A 20,081-nucleotide genomic window follows, 5' to 3' on the forward strand; every position below is an offset into this window, starting at 1 on the left:
ATAATAAGACATTGTCTTATTAATTTTTTTGGAAAGAAAAACACCAGAGAGCTTATTTTCAGGGGAGGGCTTATGTTGTCCTGCCTCAGCTCTCCTCCGCGGCACTGCTCTCAATGGCGCCAGCAAGCAAATCACTGGGGAAGAACAGGATGACACACTCACTGCTGCAGCTCTGATTGGATGCAGCTCGGAGCGCGGCGTGCGTTTCACCCGGGGTGGGGGGACGGTGCATACAGAGGGTACCATAATATAGTGTGTAGCGCAGGGGATCACCTTCACTACAGTAGCAATCTCAATAGGGCTTATTTTCGGGGGAAGGCTTATTTTAGAGGAATCTTACACAGTAAAGGGAGGGCTTATTTTCGGGATAGGTCTTATTATCGGGGAAACATGGTATGTACCAGATACTATGAAGTAGAATAATAAGCCAGTCCTTGATCTCAAGGAGTTCTCATTTTAATCAGGGGAGATGACACATAGAGGATGACACTTGAAAGTCAGATGAAAAGGCCCAGTGGTCTTTAGGGTACAAGGGCAAAGCAGATAGTAATGCATCTTTTTAGTGTCATTTCTATTAAAGACAATATCATTTTTTTCTGTTGAACCATTTGACAATGCCAAGCCCTTTCATGGTGAAAACTTTCTTTTCTGGGTGTTCAGAAGCTAAGGAAGCTGCACCATGTGCAGAGAAAGTTTCCAGATTGCATGTCCACACGGGTTGCTTGCCTAGACTATGGCTTTGGGGGCTAGGCTAGAAATAAGGCTAGTGGTTTGGGGGCACTGTTGCTCCCTGTGCTCTGGGGCTTACCTGTTCATCTGTGACAGTTGATTGTCAGTTGGTGTTGGTGGTGTAAAGGGATTGTCTCTACAAGGATTGCTCCCCTTGATGATGGATGTAAGGGCAGAGTTGGAAGCAGGGACAGTGGTCTGGGAGAAGGGGAGGGCATCGCTATTCCCAAGGTTCCTGGGCTTAGATCTGAGGGGTGGTGGTGATTAGGGTGGTTTGACCCACTTGGTATAAGCTATTTTATGCCTATCCCTCATGATACCTTGTTGCTTTAGCTAGGCTGGTATCCCTGACAAATCAGTTTCCCTAAATCTCAGAAGGACCCCTCCAGCCACTGAGTTATACTGGGTCAAAACAAAAATCCTTGCTACCCAGGTCACGTAGCCTTTGCTTGAAGACTTCCAGTGGGAGGTATCCCACTACTTGCTGAAGCAGCTCATTCTACTTTGGGACAGTTCCCAGAAGATTTGTTTTTAACATCAAGCCGAAATCTGCCTTCCCGCAACTTGGACCTGTTTCCCCTAGTTCTGCCTTGTGGGGTCCAACATTATAGGTCTAACCTTTTTAGAGATAAATTCATAGCTAATAATAAAAGCTAACTTTTTTTTTTTTGCTTTTTGGAGGGAGGAGGGAAGGGCAATTGGGGTTAAATGACTTGCCTAAGGTCACATGGCTAGTGAAGTGTTAAGTGTCTGAGGTCGAATTTGAACTCAGGTCCTCCTGACTCCAGAACTGGTGTTCTATTCACTGCGCCATCTAGCCACCCCTAAAAGCGAACTTTTACATAGTATTTTAAGGTTAATAAAGCACTGTACATTTATTACCTTATTTGATCCTCATAACAATCCTGAGGTTGAGCTAGGTTAAGTGACTTGCTCATGGCTTCACTACTAGAAAATATATGAGCCAAGATTTGAACCTAGGTCTTCCTATGTTCAAGTCCAATACATTATCCACCCTTAGCACTTAGCTATGGATAATAGTCTCCAAAAGAGAACTTTTCATCTAGTTCTTTTCTCTCTGTACTTTCTCCCTTTTTTGATTTCATTGGCTCTCCTCTAGGTTCAGTTATCTTTATGCTAATGAATATATATCTAGCCCTAGTCTCTCTCTTTTTTTCAAATAGTATTTTATTTTTTTCAATTATATATAAAGACAATTTTTAAAACATTTATTTGAAAAATTTTTTGAGTTCCAAATTCTTCCCCTCTCTCCCTCCCCAGACCTCTCCGTAAGATGGTAAACAATTTGATACGGGTTATATATATGCAATCATGTAAAACACATTTCCATGTTAGTCATGTTGTGAAAGAAGAAACATAGTCTCGAGTTCCAGTCCTATATCACAAATTGCCTACTACAGTCCTACTACACGAAATTGCCATTTCAAACTAGAGGCCCTGAGGTGGCTACGTGGTGCAGTGAATAGAGCACTGGCCCTGGAGTCAGGAGGACCTGAGTTCAAATGCGGCCTCAAACACTTAACACTTACTAGACATGTGACCTTGGGCAAATCACTTAACCCCAATTGCTCTGCATTCCCCCCTCAAAAACAAACAAACTAGAGGTCCCATAGTACCTCAGTCTCAACATATCTATCTGTCTGTAATTATACTCTAGATATAGAATTCTTAAAAGTCTATGATAATATAAGCCAGGGGTTCTCAAGTTTTTGTCTGAGGACCTATTTATACTCTTAAAAATTGAGTACCCCCAAAGCTTTTGTTTATGTGGGTTATATCTCTTGCTATTTACTGTATTAGAAATTTAAACTGAAAAAAATTCTTAAAATATTATTTAAAATAACAAACCCATTGAATGTTAACATAAATAGACTCTTTTCATGAAAATAACTATTTTCCAAAGCAAATAACTTGAGTGAGAAGATTGGCATTGTTTTCATATTTTTGCAAAGCTCTTTAATTTCTGGCTTCAAAGAAGACAGCTGCATTCTCCTATCTGCTTCTACCTTCAATCTGTTGCAATATGTTGTTTTGGTTGAAGTATATGAAGAAAATCTGGCCTCAAACATTATACTTGGAAAAGACAGGAATAATTTAATAGTCAAATAATGTCTCAGAATTATTATAAAAATAGTTTTGATTTCAAAGATCTGAAAGGGTAACAGGGATCTCCAGGGGACTGAGGACCACATTTTGAGAATTCTGCTACAAGTTAAGTGGACAAAAATGATTAGAGTTTCCATATGTTTGTTCTTTGTACTCTAAATTTTTCTATCTTGGATTTTTTTTTTTTTTGGTATTGTCTTAAATACATTTGTTCACAAGATAAAGCATGCTCCAATCTTTCATAGCATAAATCAAAATTAGAAAAACAATTTTACAAATTATTTCTTCAAAAAAGTTTTCTCCTTTCTCTGCCCACAAAATAATTTTTAGATCTGAAAGTTGAGATCAGGTTCTGATTCTGAAGGTAAGGAAACTGTGAATGCAAAATTCAGTGGTTCCCCCCAGTGACAAGTAACGCTATCTATTATTATTATTATTTTGCCTTTAGGAGGGCAGTTGGGGTTAAGTAACTTGCCCAAGGTTACATGGCTAGGTTTGTGTGTGTGTGTGTGTGTGTGTGTGTGTGTGTGTTAAGTGTCTGAGACCACATCTGAACCCAGGTCCTCCTGACTCCGGGGTTGGTGCTTTTCTCATTGCGCCACCTAGCCGCCCCCAGCACTTTATCTTGCGTTTCTCTTAGACTACATAAACACACATATACAAATATATAATATATATCTATATATATATGTGTATACTATACTATATATGTATATATATACACATATACATACATACACATATGTACTATTATAGATTAGACAATAATTGGACCCTCTGCAGCTGATTAGGTCACCAAATGATTATTTGGATTGATGTTTTATCCTCCTACTAGATTGTAAACTCCTTGAGGGCAAGGACTATATTATCTAAACTTTGTAACTAGGTACTGACTACAGGACCACAGGAACCACTTATTAAGTGTGCTTGAATTGAATTGGATTGATAACAAAAAGACCCTTAACCTAAAGATTTAAGGTGTGATGAGAAGGTATCTGACTTGAATCCTATCATTTTCATTTGATTGAGTGATTGTTTGGGTTAATAAATGTCAGCTGTGAATCCCTGCTCCAAGGTCAGTTTCTTTCCAAATGTAAGGCAATATCATTTTCTGAACAAATCTTTCCAGTATCATCCTTTTCCCTCCTTTATCTCCTCCAAATATGCTGTTTCTTTCACAACCCATGAGTCCTCTTATCCTGGTTCTTGGGACAAGTAGCTTCATGTAATACACGGAATCCTATATCAGGAACAGGGAAGAGAAGGAGTGATGAGGATGCCTTTTGGCAGTGATTTTTTTTAGAATTAGATCTCAGTTCCTCTTTGTATTTATAGTAGAGTAAAGGTTTTTTAACCTGGAGTTGGTGAATTTTTAAAAACATGTTTTGATTAAATGGTCTGCAAGAGTTCTAAAGAACTCATGATCAACAGTGCTATTCCCCTCCAGAGAGAGAATGGATGAACTCTTGAGTGCAGACTGAAGCATATTGTTTTTCACTTTCTTTATTTTTCTTGCCTTTTTTTTCAGTATGACTAATATGGAAATATATTTTGCATGACTTTACATGTATAATATGTATGATGTTGTTGCCTTCTCAATAGGTGGAGGCAGGGAGGAAGGGAGAGAACTTGGAACTCAAAATTGCAAATAGAAATGTTTTAACACCTCATACTGGAAGGGAACCATCCCTGGTCTGTCCTCTCAGAACTGTCTGAGGCTGCCTGAGGGAGGGACCAGCTCTCCACCCTTTACCAGAAGTAGGGTTTTTGGTTGTTTAGTAGTGGGGTGGAGCTTTTTTGGATTTCAGCCTGTGTCCTATTTTGAAACAAGTCTTATTTTTAAAATTTAATTTTATTAAATTTAATTTTTCATTTTCTAATATAAGCTGAAAGATGAGGATTAATTTGGTCATTTTTGGTCTCCTCTTTCTCCAGACCCTCTCCCCCTACACTTTTTTACACCCCTACTCTATGTATATTTAGTAACACTAGCTCTCCAAATTTTTAATTTAGGAAAATGATTCTCAAGAACAAAACACTGAAATGTCAACTTTAATTCCGGACCAAGTTGCATTGAAAAGTCTAATTTTTAGGGCAGCTTTTATATGGAGTAAGTTTAGGTCCTTTCAAACTACCTTGTTTGCATAAGCCTTCCCTGCCAAGCTCTCGGTGAAAGGATCTTGGCCCCCCACCCCCACATCCACACCCTCTAATCCAGGGGTGGGGAACCTGTAGCCTAGGGGCCACTGTGGCTTTCTGGGTCCTTGGGTGAAGTCTTTTGACTGAGTCCAAGTTTTACAAAACAAATCCTTTTATTAAGGGGATTTACTCTGTGAAGTTTGGATTCAGTGAAGGGGCCATACTTGAGTACCTAGAAGGCCACATGTGGCCTTGAGGCTGCAGGTTCCTCACCCCTGGTCTAACTTTTCTCATTTATAGGGAGCTTCTATCCCTCATGGGACTAGACCCCAAGATGCTTCTGAGTTGTACTTATCCTCTCAGCAACTAGAATGTGAATTGTAGAGCATTTTCTAAGAAATTCTGGATTCTAGCTTTAAAAAAACTATAAAATGAGAATAATTTTTTTCAAATTTTTATTAATCTTTTTATAAAATGAAAACTGTGATTAATGAAAGAAGGCATTTGTGTTTGGGGGCGTGAAGGGCTTGTGGTTGCTTTTTTTTTTTTTTTTGCTTTTTGGAGGGCAGTTGGAGTTAAGTGACTTGCCCAGGGTTACATGGCTAGTTTTTGTGTTAAGTGTCTGAAGCAGGATTTGAACTCAGGTCCTCCTGACTCCAGGGCTGGTGCTCTATTCACTGCACCACCTAGCTGCCCCTCCATGGTTACTTTTTTTTATACCTTATGTTTTAAATTTAAATTTTCTCAAGAGATATTTGGAGAAAACTATCTGGAATGACTTCCTATGCTCAATATAAGCAGGTGAATCAAAAGACGTTCATATATATATATATATATATATATGCTGTAAAAAAAAGAAAAACGACTTCCCTCCCTTTCTGTTCCTTTGTCCTCTCCACCTTTATATGGTTGTGTTACATTTGTTCCCTGACTTTGCTAAATTTCTATAGTTAAGTTGGTTTTACTTGAATGGTTTGTGTTTAGAAAAAAATTTTAAAAAAATTTTCTTTTAACTTCTCCAACAAATAAAAAAATAAGCATTACAAAAAAAGAATGTTTAAAAAAATGTTTTTGTGACTATTTCAAAATAGTTGGTTTCCTTGGCAATCCTTTTGTATTTTAATTTTTTATGCATTTAAAAACATTGTTCTAAGAAGGGTTCTATGGGCTTTAGAGGGTCTCACATAATATGGGTCAATGGCCCCTGTAAGTGGATATGTCTGTGGGACTGGGTGATTTAGGGTTTATAGAAAAGGTCACAAATTGATTAGAAGTGGAAAAGACTTACTAACACATCATTTGCTGCAGAAATTAACCAATATTTTTCCTTTCAAAATGGTTCTGGAGCCTGTGGATGAGCTTCTCTCTTCTCTTTCTCTGTCTCTCTCCCTCAACTCTAACCTATCATGCTCTCCAAGTCTTTTGTATATGGATCTTGTCCAGGGGTGTGCTGGAACCAGCTCCAACTTATTGATGAGAGCAGATTGAGGGGATTTAAAAAATTTTCAGTGTATGTATTTACACTTCAGAAATTACAAAATTAGTGCTTTATTTATGGCTTTTTATTTTTAGATTTAAGAAAGTGTTAATAATGTATATTAAGCTTAAATATGTGTGTGCACCATCCCCCCCACCTCCAGCCTGGTTGTTAAACATTTAGCAGCACACTCCTGTTGTTCAGTCATTTAGATTGTGTCCAACTTGTGACCCAATTGGGGGTTTTCTTAGCAAAGATACTGGAGTGGTTTGCTATTTCCTTTTCCAACTCATTGTACAGATGAGGAACTGAGGCAATCAGGGCTAAGTGACTTGCCCAGGGTCACACAGCTAGTAAGTGTCTGAGGTTAGATTTGAATTCAGGAAGATGATTCTTACTGACTTCAGACCCAGTACTCCATCTGCTATACCACCTAGTTATTAAGGGACCTTACAGGTCCTCAAACTTAACTCCTTGATTTTATGGATTAGGAAACTCACCTATAGAGAAGCTCAGTGAATTGCCCAGGTCAGGGGTGGGGAACTTGTGGTCTTGAGGCCACATTGGCCTTCTAGGTCCTCATTCCAATTGGATTCAGTCAAAGGGTTACACTTGAGGACTTAGAAGGCCATATGTGGCCTTGAGGCTGTAGGTTCCCCACCCCTGGCCCAGGGTTACAGAGTTAGTAAGCGTCTGAGGCTAGAGTTGAACCCAGGTGCTCTGATTACAGAAGGTAGATCTAGGGAGCTATCCATCATGACACTCTGCTTTGGAATGGTGCCAAAATCCTTTACTGGTCCCTGTGATTGGGCTGTGTCAAAAGAGAGCAACTGAACCAGGATGAGAAGCCTACTCTGTGAAGAGTGGCCTCTTTGTAGACACAGTCTATATCATATCTCCCTTTGACTTCAGCAAGGGGGAGGGGATTTCCAGACTTTCTTGCTCCTGCCAACAGCTATGACAGAAAGAACTTTGTTCTTGCCTAAGCCTGAGACTAGATCTCAAGTTTGTTGCTTCCTTCCTTGAGCCCAGATCACAAATAGCAATTCTTAGAAATGGACATTTCTAGCTCTGGTCACTACTTTGCAAGTTCGAGAGTCCCTGAGTTGTGTATGGTTTGCCTAACAGAAAATGATATACTTAATGGCTTCTCAGAAGAGAAATGTATCACCATTAGAAGAATAAAGCTACTGGAAGGAATAAAGAACCAGGTGCTGACTGGTCGGAATATTATAACTTTGAGTTGGTCAGATAGCAGTGATGCAGGGTGAATGTGAAATACCTGTTGAGTGATTCTACAAAGTTGTATTTGTCTCCTAAGAGAACATTATAGATTGCAGTTATAATTTTAGGTTGTGTGTTAATGCACACCTACATCTTTTATCATTTAAAGCATTTCTTTTGTGTTAGAGGAAATAAATAACTGTCCTATATGTAATATATATTTTGAATATTGCTTACCTTTTCTAGGAAAGACCCTGTCAATCTACTTTTGGGGGGACTCCAGACATGAGTCATATTTTAGCTTTATTTAAGAGCTATGTTCCAGGGCCTGTGCTAAGTGCTGGACACTCTGTACTTTAAAATCATGAGCAGATTGTTCATTTTGATTTACTTGGGTTATTAAATAAGGATCTCAGTGTAGCAAGGTCATATCAAGTGGTGATTCCTGACCTTGCAGATCTAACTTATCATGAGAAGCCTTTTCATTGCCATATGAATCACTAGATAACTCTTCCTCATCCAAATTACTAGTTTTAGTGGTTTCATTGTGTAAAACATGCCCTATAGCAGGTGGTAAATTTGTATATTTTCTAATACGTTTAGACTTGGATGTATTTACTAAGCAGAAATAATAATCTATTGATAACCTGAAGCCCAAGAGGTCCCCTTCATCTAGGGGATTCTTGCTCTGGACTCACAAGATAAGGTTCAATCCAGGAGGAAATTGACTAAAAGGGGGAATTGGGTCCTAAGTGTCAGATCCCTGGAACAGACAGGGCAGATAAGTAACAATGATTAAGGGTAATTCATAGGGCCTGAGGGAGAGAACCCCTCCACCCAAAAGAGCCTTCAAGTTGATGTCTGTTCTAGCCTCTCCTTTTGCCACTCTATCTTCCCTATAGCTATCAAATGTATATTCTTAAAACACAGATCTGATCATGTCCCTCTCTACTGAAGGATCTAACTCAAAAGAAACATGAAATGTGCAAATTTAGAGAATCCACCCCAGATGTTCACATGGACTATTTGTGCCTGACCTGTAGTAGAGCATTCTGAGTTCATATTAGTCTGATCAACCACAATCAGATACACTGGAATTTTACTCTAACAGAGTGATGTCATTTTGGTCATCTCTGAGAACAAAAGACAACAACCAACCAACCAACCAATCAATTACTGCTAAGATAAAAAGATAAAATAGAAATACCTGCACTAGACATTTATTTCACACGATTTCTCATGCAGCCTAGGTTTCTAGCAAACTGGCCTTCTTATTCCCAAACTAGGCAATTATCAATCAACCAATAAATATTTATTAAGCACCTACTATGTGCCAGTCACCTTGCTAAGCTCCAAAGATACAAAGAGGCAAAAGTGCGACTTGCAAAATTTACAATTTAGTGGCATTATTCCATCTCTCATATCTAACTTTGCACAGCCTATCTCTTGTGTTAACCATATACTCTCTCCTTACCTCCATCTCTAAGAATCCTTACTTTCTTCTAAGGCCCAACTCAGATATAGTCACCCATAGGAAGCGTTTCCTGATTCCCCTTAGCTGTTAGTGCCTTCTTCCTCAGATGACCTCATGCTATATTTTTACCTGTCTACAAGTAGAATGTAAACTCCTTGAGGCAAGGACTCTTCCCCAATTTTTTTGTTTTTGTTTTTATATCCTCAGGCTAGGGCCTGTGCTGTATACATAGTAGGTGTTAAATAAATGTTCATTGATATAAATTTAATCGTTGAAAGAGTTCAGAAGAGAAAGATGATGATGATTATTATTTTAGTGTGAAGAATATTTTTTATTTTTTCAAAAATTTATTTATTTATTTTTAGTTTTCAACATTTATTTCCAGAAGATTTTGAGTTACAATTTTTTCTCCCCGTCTTTTCCCTACCCTATGCCCCCAAATAGTAAGCCTACTGAATACCCCTTCTCCCAATGAGAAAGATTGTTTTTGAAAGCTGAATGGAAAAAAGGGTGCAAGATTGGATTTTGAAAGATGGGTAAGATTTTCATAGGTGAATATAGGAGTTAGGACAGTCTAGGGAGAGGGACTAGGGGAGTGAAAGTACAGTGTCCAGCAGCACTTAGCACAGGCCCTGGAACATAGAAGGCACTTAATAAATGTTTATTGATTGAATGATTGAGTATGCTTGGGGATTAGCAGTGTATTTCAATTGGCTAGAACAGAGGTGAAGCAGTATGAGATAGATTGGAAAGATTGTTTGCAGTCAGATTTTGGGAGGACTCTGAGTACTAGATTAAAGGGCTTTTATTTTACTTGGTGGGCATCAGGGATCCACGGAAGGATTTCTAACAGGGTAATGGTACTAGCAAAGAAGCACATTAGGTAGATTATCTAGCTGCAGATATGTAGCATGACTCCAAAGAAGGAAAATCTGGAAGCAGTGATTCATTGCTATTATAATAGCCCAAGTTCTCAGATAGGAACACAGTAGCATTGGGAGTGGAAAGTAAAGGACAGATAATTCCATCTGGATTGTGGTTATTGCTGTTGTTTTGGTACAGACCTATGATTTCATTTGTATAGGGTAATGGTTCTCAAAGCGTGATCTGCAGACCCCTAGGAGTCCCTGAGATCCTTTCAGGGGATCCTAAGGTGAAAACTATTTTCAAAATCATGCTAAGTCATTATTTGCCTATTGAACTATTCTTGCCTCTTCCAACCAAATGCATGTGTGTCTGGATTTTCCTTGCATACTTCAACCAAAAGAGCATATTGAAACAGATTGAAAGCAGAAGCAGATATGAGTAACCATCAGTCTTTTATTTAGGCAGACATTAAAGACATTTGCAAAAATATGTAAAACTGTGCCACTCTTCTGACTAATTTTTTTTTGGTTCAGAAAAGTTATTTTTCATGAAGCCATGTTATTTATGTTCATGTGAAATGGGGTTATTATTATTTTAAAATTAATTAATAAATTAATATTTTAAATTTTATCTGTTTTAATTTTGAATTCAGAACATTAGTAGCTATAACCCACATAAACAAAAGCTCTTTGGAGTCTTCAATAATTTTTAAGATTATAAAGGAGTTTTGAAACCAAAATGTTTGAGAACTACTGGTATGGTGAACTCCTCTGGTGAAAACCAGGAAAAATGGTAGAAGTTGCAAAGATTCACAGGATCAAACATTTTAACAAAATCTTCCAGAAGGGAGTTAGATGGTGACCTGCAGAATGGTGGTCTTGGAGTCAAATGATGTGACCACTAGGTATCTAGGTGGCATAGTGGGTAGAGTGCTGGATCTGGAGTCAGGAAGACCTTAGTTTGTATCCTGCTTCAGAACCTTACTGGCTATATTACCCTGGGGAAGTCACTTAACCTTTGTTAACCTCAGTTTCCTCATGTGTATAATGGGGATAATAATAGCCCCTACTTCTTAGGATTGTTGTTAAGGTCAAACAAGATGACCTATGTAAAGCCTTCTGCAAACCTTAAAAACCCTCAGTAAAGGCTAGCTATTATTATTTGAACAGAATAAGCTGCCTTAGGAGGCAGCAAGGTTCTACCTCACCAGAGGTCTTTAAATAGAGATTGCCCTACTACTTGTTGAGCATGTGGTAGAAGGAATTCTTGTCCAGATACAGGTTCGAATTGGATGGCTTCTGAGATCCCTTCCAACCCTGAGATTCTGCAGATTAAAAAAAACAAACAAACCAAAAACCATATGTTTATTAGTCAAAATGTAGCCCTGACCCCACCTCCCCCAAAGATACAAAGCTTTTGTATAGGACAAAAATGAAAATGTTATGCCACCTAAATCCATTCAATATAGCAGACTCCTGATCTAGGACCCATGGCTGTGCTGTTGTTTTTGTTCAGTTGTTTTTTAGTCGTGTCTGACTCTTCATGACCCTTGTTTGGGGTTTTCTTGGCATAGATACTGGAGAGGCTTGCCATTTCTTTCTGTAGCTCATTTTAAGATGAGGAAACTGGGGCAAACAGGGTTAAATGTCTTTCCCAGAGTTACACTGTTAGTAAATATCTGAGGCAAGATTTGAATTCAGGAAGATGAGCCTCTAGGCCTGGCACTCTCTCCACTTTGTCACCTAGTTGCCCATGCTGTTGTTAAGCAGGATTTCAACAGAGTTTTAGCTTCTTGGTAGGATCTAGATATATGTTTGCCTGCATATGTCTTAGCTTTAAGCAAATCTCTTTCAGTTTCTTTTTTTTTTTTTGCTCTTTTTTTTTGGAGGGGCAATTGGGGTTATGTGACTTGCCAAAGGTCACATGGCTAGTAAGTGTTAAGTGTCTGAGGCCAGATTTGAACTCAGGTCCTCCTGACTCCAGGGCCAGTGCTCTATTCACTGTGCCACCTAGCTGCCCCTGTCTCTTTCAGTTTCTTGGCTAGCAGGTCAAAGTGCCTTACATTGCAGCCTTACAAAGATAACTTGATATTTATCTATGTAACACTTTCAAAGGGAAAACTTTCAGGGATTTTTTCTATTTATTCCATCTTCATTTAAAAAAAAAAATTTCTTTGTGACCAATTCAGACTCAGGGATTTGTATTCAAAGTCTATTAAGAAAAAGATATACAGGGGGTAGAGCCAAGATGGCAGAGTAGAAACAGGACTTCCCCTGCAGCTCCCATTTCCACCTCCTCCAATACATGTAAAAAATGACTAAACAAACTTTAGAGCTACAGAACCCACAAAGTGACAGAGAGAAACTAATCTCCCACTGAAGACAGCCTGGCAGGCTGGCAGGAATGGGCCATTGCAGCACTCTGGGAGCAGAGCCCAGCCCCGGGTGAGCCTGGGGTTTAGCCTCAGGGCACCCTGACCAGCCATAGCTAGAGGGACATTGGGAAAGTAGATTACCAGCAGCTGTGGTGGTTTCCAGAATTATCAACCCATAAATACCAAAGACAAAGTGAGAGGTCAGTGGACTTTGGGAACAGGGAGACTGGGAGGGTGGTCTGGCCTCTGCCCCCCAGAGGGAGAAGCAGCTGAGGTGCGGTGGCTGCAGCTGTTTGGCTGCTTCAGAGCTCTTGGACTGCATATTGTAGGGGGACCAAGCGACTAGTCTGAGGGGTAATTACTCTTGCTTTAACCTGCTTGGATCTGGATTGCTGTCTAGGGTGGAGGTCCTGGGGTGTGTGACCAGTGTTGTCAGAGTGTGTAGAGGCTTAAGAAAGGGCAGTCAACTAATAGCTCTGGCAGCTGAGAAAACCCCAGCAATTTGTGACAAAGTTCTAATTGGGACAAAGTAGCAGAGTTCTACTGTGGCAAAAAGCTCAAAAGTCAAATAATTTAGTAGCAAAATGGGCAAGCAGAGGAAGCAAAACAAGCTCAGCAATCTGACTTTAGACTACTATTTTGGGGACAAAAAAGATCAAAGCATGGAACAGGAGGAAGACAATGAAGTCAGAACTCCTGCACCAAAAGCTTCCAAGAAAAATATGAATTGGTTACAGGCTGTAGAGGAGCTTAAGAAGGATTTTGAAAACCAAATAAGAAAAGTGGAGGAAAAATTAGGAAGAGATGCAAATGAGAACGATGCAAGAAAACCATGAAAAGAGAGTCAACAACATGACTAAAGAAAATAGCACCTTAAAAATAGACTAACTCAAATGGCAAGAGAGGCTCAGAAAGGCAATGAGGAGAAGAATGCCTTAAAAAGTTGAATTTGCCAGATGGAAAAAGAATCTCAAAAGCTCACTGAAGAGAATCATTCCTTTAGAATTAGATTGGAGCAAATGGACGCTAGTGACTTTTTGAGAAATCAAGATACTATTAAACAGATCCAAACAAATGAAAAAAATAGAAGGCAATGTGAAACATCTCATTGGAAAAGTCACTGACCTGGAAAATAGATCCAGGAGAGATGATTTAAAAATTATTGGACTACCTGAAAACCATGATCAAAAAAAGAATGTAGAAATTATCCTTGAAGAAATTCTCAAGAAAAATTTCCCTGGTGTTTTAGAACCAGAGGGCAAAATAGAGGTTGAAAGAATCCACTGATCACCTCCTGAAAAAGATTCCAAAAAAAAAATTCTTAGGAATATTATAGCCAGGTTCTGGAATTCCCAGATCAAGGAGAGAATATTACAAGCAGCCAGGAAGAAACAATTTGAATATTGTGGAAACACAATCAGGATAACCCAGGATCTGGTAGCTTCTACATTGAGGGATCGAGGGACTTGGAATATGATATTACAGAGGCAAAAGAGCTGGGATTAAAACGAAGAATCACCTACCCAGCAAAACTGAGTATCATGTTTCAGGGGAAAATACAGTCATTCAATGAAATAGAGGACTTTCAAGCATTCTTGATGAAAAAACCAGAGTTGAATAGAAAATTTGACATTCAGATACAAGAAGCAAGGGAAGCATGAGAAGGTAAACAGGGAAAAGAAATTATAAGGAAGTTATCAAAGTTGAACTATTAACATTCCTACATGGAAAAACGATAATTTTAACTTATGAAACTTTTCTCAGTATGAGAATAGTTGAAGGGAATGCAAATGTGTATATATGTATGTATATATATTGAGAGGTGAGAGAGGAATATAATGAGAGGAGATGGGGAGAGACAGAATGGGGTAAATTATCTCATATAGAAGTGGGAAGGGAAAACTGTTACAATGGAGGGGAAGAACAGTAAGGCAAAAGGGAATGAGTCAACCTTACTCTTATTGAATTTGGCTCAGGGAGGAAATGACATACACACTAAATAAGGTATCTCACCCTACAGGAGAGTAGAGGGAAAGTGGATGAGAGGGGGAGATGATGGAGAGGAGGGCAAGTTGGGGGAGGAGGGAAGTTGGAAGCACATACTTTTGAAAAGGGATAGGTTTAAAATAGTGAATAGAACATGTGGGGGGTGGGATAGGATGGAAGGAAATATAGTCAGTCTTTCACAATATATCCACTATGGAAATGTTTTGCATAGCTACACATGTACAACCTATATTGAATTGCTTATCTTCCCAGTAAGGGTGGGTGAAGAGGGAGGAAGGGAAAGAATCTGGATTTCAAAATTTTAAAATCAAATATTTAATATATATATGTATATATGCACACATATATGTATATACATACACCATTATTAATATTATTTTACATGTAACTGGGAAATAAAATATACAGGTACTGGGGCATAGAGATCCATCTTGCCCTACTGGAAAGTTGGAGGGGAAATGGGGGAGGATATAGGAGAGAGAAGTTGGGGGAAGGGGTATTCAGTGGGATCAGTGTTTTGGGGTGATGGGTAGGGGAAAGATGGGGAGAAAATTTATAACTCAAAATCTTGCGGAAATGAATGATGTAAACTAAAAATAAACATAAAATTTAATTAAAAAAAGAAGATATACAAATAGCATTAAGCTCATGTTCCACCTATTGACCAAGCAAAACATAGGAAGCATTGAAGTAACTGTATCTTCAACATGTTATTTTGTAACTATTTCTAATCCCTAAGGGTCAGTGCAGCTTTTATCATCAAGTATATACTCTGTGACTATGACTAAGTCACTTAACCTTTGTTAAAAAACCTCAGTTTCCTCCAGTGTAAAATGAGATTGGATTAGATGCATTTAAAAATTTTAAATTTTAAAATTTAAATTAAAAAATCCCTTCTAGCTATAAATAAATATTCCCCTATGAACATTTTGATTTTTAAAAAGTTTTGGGGGTTTAGCTATAATAAAAAAAGCCTTCATAAGAATAAATAGTAAAAAGCAGACTGCAGTTGCTATTTATGCATCTATAGCTAAATTTATAGTTGGCATTGCCATTGAACAAAAGTTCTATTAATTATCAAAACAGAAAGTAAAAATGAGCTGTATTCTAGGTGACACAGTAGATAGGCTGTTGGACCTGGAGTCAGTAAGACCTAAGTTCAAATGCTACTTGAGATACTTCCTAGCCATGTGACCTTAGACAAGTCACTTAACCTCTTTCTGGCTTAGTATTTTCATCTGTAAAGTGGGGATAATAACACCTACCTCCTAAGGTTATGATGATAAAATAATACTTATAAAGCACTTTTCAAATTAGACTATGTACATGCTAACTCTTAATGGTATTATCAATATTAATATGTATTTCATCTATAAAAACTTTATGGAAGCATCATGGCATAGTAGAAATAATTTATGACTTACCATGCAGGCAGCTTGAATTCTTATCCTGTCTCTGCTGCTAATTTAGCTGTGTGGCCATGTACAAATTGCTTAACCTCTCTGAGCCTTAGTTTACTTTTCTGTAAAATGAAAGGGTTAGATAAGGTGATCTTTAAGATTCCTCCCACCTTCAAAATCCTGTGATTTACATAAGGGGCTGAAAGGCCAGAGGAAATTTTTTTAGCAGCTCACATACAAATTTCTGATTTTTATTCTATAGTTTTATATTTTCAGATTATACCATTTATTTTACCAATTATCGATGAAAAAAATTACTAGCAGATAGGAAACAAAGAAGCCTCTTGATAGAAGTCCCTTTGCTCAAAATTTTATGGTAGAGAATATCAAGGGAATTAATGAAAAGAAATGCTAGGGAAGGTGGACTAGCTATACCAGATTTCAATCTGTATTATAAAGCAGCAGTCATCAAAACTGCTTGGTACTGGCTGAGGAATAGAGGAGTGGATCAATGGAATAAATTAGGCACATGAGATTCAGAAGTCAATGACTATAGTAATCTATTGTTTGATAAACCCCAAGACCCTAGTTTTTGGGATAAGAACTCACTATTTGACAAAAACTGCTGGGAAAACTGGAATATAGTATGGCAGAAACTGGGCATAGACTATTATCTAACACCATATACCAAAATCAAGTCTAAATGGGTGCATGATCTAGGTATAAAAGTTGATACTGTAAGCAGTCTCAGAAAACAAGGAATAGTTTACCTGTAAGATTTGTGGAGAGGGAAAGACTTTATGACTAAACAAGAATTAGAGAACATTATAAAATGTAAAATGGATAATTTTGACTACATGAAATTGAAAAGTTTCTGTACAAACAAAGCCAATGTAACCAAGATTAAGAGGGAGGTGGGAAATTGGGAAAGAATCTTTACAACTTATGTCTCTCACAAAGGACTCATTTCTAAAATATACAGAGAACTAAGTCAAATTTATAAGAATACAAGTCATTCCCCAATTGATAAATGGTCAAAGGATATGAACAGGCAATTTTCAGAGAAAGAAATTAAAGATATCTATAAGCACATGAAGAAATGCTCTAAATCACTATTGATTAGAGAAATGCAAATCAAAACAACTCTGAGGTACCACATCTCACCAGTCAGATTGGCTAAGATGACAAAACAGGAAAATGACAAATGCTGGAGAAGATGTGGGCAAATTGGAACACTAATGTATTGCTGGTGGAGTTGTGAACTGATCCAGCCTTTCTGGAGAGCAATCTGGAATTATGCCCAAAGGGCTACAAATAATTTCATACCCTTTGACCCAGCAATACCACTTCTAGGGTTGTATCCCAAAGGGATCATAGAAGTGGGAAAAAGACCCATATGTACAGAAATATTTATAGCAGCTTTTTTTGTGGTAGCAAAGAATTGGAAATTAAGGGGGTGCTCATCAATTGGGGAATGGCTGAACAAGTTATGGTATATGCATGTTATGGAATACTATTGTGCTATAAGAAACGAGGAGCAGATGGACTTATACTAAGAGAGGCTTATACTAACGGATGCTGAGCGAGAAGAGTAGAACCAGGAGAAATTTGTACACAATTACAGACACAACGTATGTGTGATGACCAACTTTGATAGACTGGACTCTTCTCAGCAATGCAGTGATATAAGTCAACCCCAAAAGACTCATGATGGAGAGAAATGTGTGCATCCAGAGAAAGAACTAGAAAGAACTGAGTTTATATCCAGATGGAAGCAAAATACCTGATCTTTTCCCTTTCCTTGTTTGGTTTTATGTCCTCTTTACCATTTTTCATTCCATCTGATAGAATCTGTCTTTATAACCTGACTAATGTATAATGTGAAAGTATTTACAGATCTTATCCTATGCTGCCATGGGGGGGAGGAGAGGGAAGGGAACAAAATGTGAAACTCAAGGAATTGTGGAATTGAATCCTGTAAACTAAAAGTAAACAAACAAATTAAAAAAATTTATTCAAATAAAAAAAATTTTATGGTAAAGTACACAAAATTAGTTCCCTGTGTCCTTTGTAGAAATTAAGAATGAAAAAAAAATTATCTGAGGCATAAAGCCAAAAATGGTAACCTGGAACTTCATGTTTCATTTGAAATGAAATATTTGTATAATTTTTCCCCCCTGGCTTTAATTTATAAGTGGCAAAGTGGACAGAGAGTGTTCCATCTAGAATCAGGAATACCTGAGTTTGAATCCTGTCTCAGACACTTACTAACCATGTAATCCTAGACAAGGCATTTATTTACTTATTTATTTTATGCCTTTTTTTTTTTTGAGGAGCAATTGGGGCCAAGTGACTTGCCTAAGGTCAAATGGCTAGTTCTTTTTGTGTTAAGTGTCTGAGGCTGGATTTGAACTCAGGTCCTCCTGACTCCAGGGCCAGGACTCCATTTACTGTGCCACCTAGCCACCCCTGCTAGACAAGGTATTTAACTTCTCTCTCAGCCTCAGTTCCATTTTCTGTAAAATGAGGATAATAATATCACCTACATAATAGGGTTATTATCAGATAACATGTGAACTGCTTTGCAACATTAAAGCTCAGTATATGATGGACATAAAAGGTGATACACACAAATTATTACAGTATGGAAGAAATTGCCTGTTAGATCTATGGATAGGGGAAGAGTTCATGACCAACCAAGAGATAAAGAGGTTCATAGGAGATAAAATGGATAATTTTGATTACATAAAATTAAAAAGGTTTTGTGCAAACAAAACCAATGCAGCCAAAATTGGAAAGGAAGCAGGAAAGTGGGAAGAAAAATTTTGCAGTAAGTTTCTTTAATTAAAGTCTCATTTCTCAAACATATAAGGAACTGAGCCAAATTTATAAGAACAAGAGCCATTTCCCAGTTGATAAATTATCCAGAGATATGAACAGGATTTTGAAGAGGAAGAAATCAAAACTGTCAATAGTCACATGAAAAAAATGCTCTCAATCATGAATATAGAAATACATACTAAAACAACTCTAATGTATTACCTCATACACATCAGATTAGCTAAAATGACAGAAAAAAATGACAAATGTTGGAGGGGATATAGGAAAATAGATACATTAATATATGTTTGGTGGAGCTATGTACTACTATTATTCTGGAAAGCACTTTGGAACTATGCCTCAAAAGCTATTAAACTATGCATACCCTTTGATGCATAGTTCTATATCCCAAAGAGATCAAAGAAAAAGGAAAAGGACCCATATATGCAAAAATATTTATAGCAGTTCCTTTTTTTTAGGGGCAATGAATTGAGGGTAAGCCCATCAATTAGGGAATGGCTGAACAAATTACAGTCTTTGAATGTGATGGAATATTATTATGCTGTAAGAAATGATGAAAGGGATGGTTTGCAGAAAAACTTGTGAAAACTTATATGAACTGATGCAAAATGAAGGGAGCAGAATGAGGAGAGCAATTTATGTATTAACAGCAATATTGTCAAGAAAATCAACTTAGTAACTGGTTAATGTAGTGATCTACCACAACTCCAAAGGATTCATGATGTAAAATATGCTATCTGATTCCAAATAGAGAACTGATAGACCCAGAGTACATATATATTTTTTTAGAGGGGGAAGATAGGACAATTGGGGTTAAGTGATTTGCCCAAGGTCACAGGGCTAGTTTTTTTTGTGTTAAGTGTCTGAGGCTGGATTTGAACTCAGGTCCTCCTGACTCCAGGGCTGGTGCTTTATTCACTGTGCCACCTAGCCACCCCCAGAGTACATATTAAAGCATTTTTTCCTTTCTCTTCCTTCCTTCCTTCTTTCCTTCCTTCCTTCCTTCCTTTCTTCCTCCCTTCCTCTCTTTCTCTCTCTCTCTCTTTCTTTCTTTCTTTCTTTCTCTCTCTCTCTCTCTCTCTCTCTCTTTCTTTCTTTCTTTCTTTCTTCCTTCCTTCCTTCCTTCCTTCCTTCCTTCCTTTCTTCCTTCCTTCCTCCCTTTCTTCCTCCCTTTCTTCCTCCCTTCCTCTCTTTCTCTCTTTCTCTCTCTCTCTTTCTTTCTTTCTTTCTTTTTTCTTTCTTTCTTTCTTTGTTTCTTCTTCCTTCCTTCCTTCCTTCCTTTCTTTCTTCTTTCCTTCCTTCTTTTCTTCCTTCCTTTCTTCCTTAACGTGGCCAATATGGATATTTGTTTTACATAACTTCAAATTTATAATTTTGTATTTCATATTTTTAATTTTTGCCTTCTCAATGGGTGGGGGAGGG

Source organism: Petaurus breviceps, unplaced genomic scaffold (assembly GCF_028583685.1).
Source record: "Petaurus breviceps papuanus isolate PSGF00001 unplaced genomic scaffold, PetGlider_PUasm1.0 90977, whole genome shotgun sequence".
In the NCBI taxonomy this organism is placed as follows: Eukaryota; Metazoa; Chordata; class Mammalia; order Diprotodontia; family Petauridae; genus Petaurus; species Petaurus breviceps.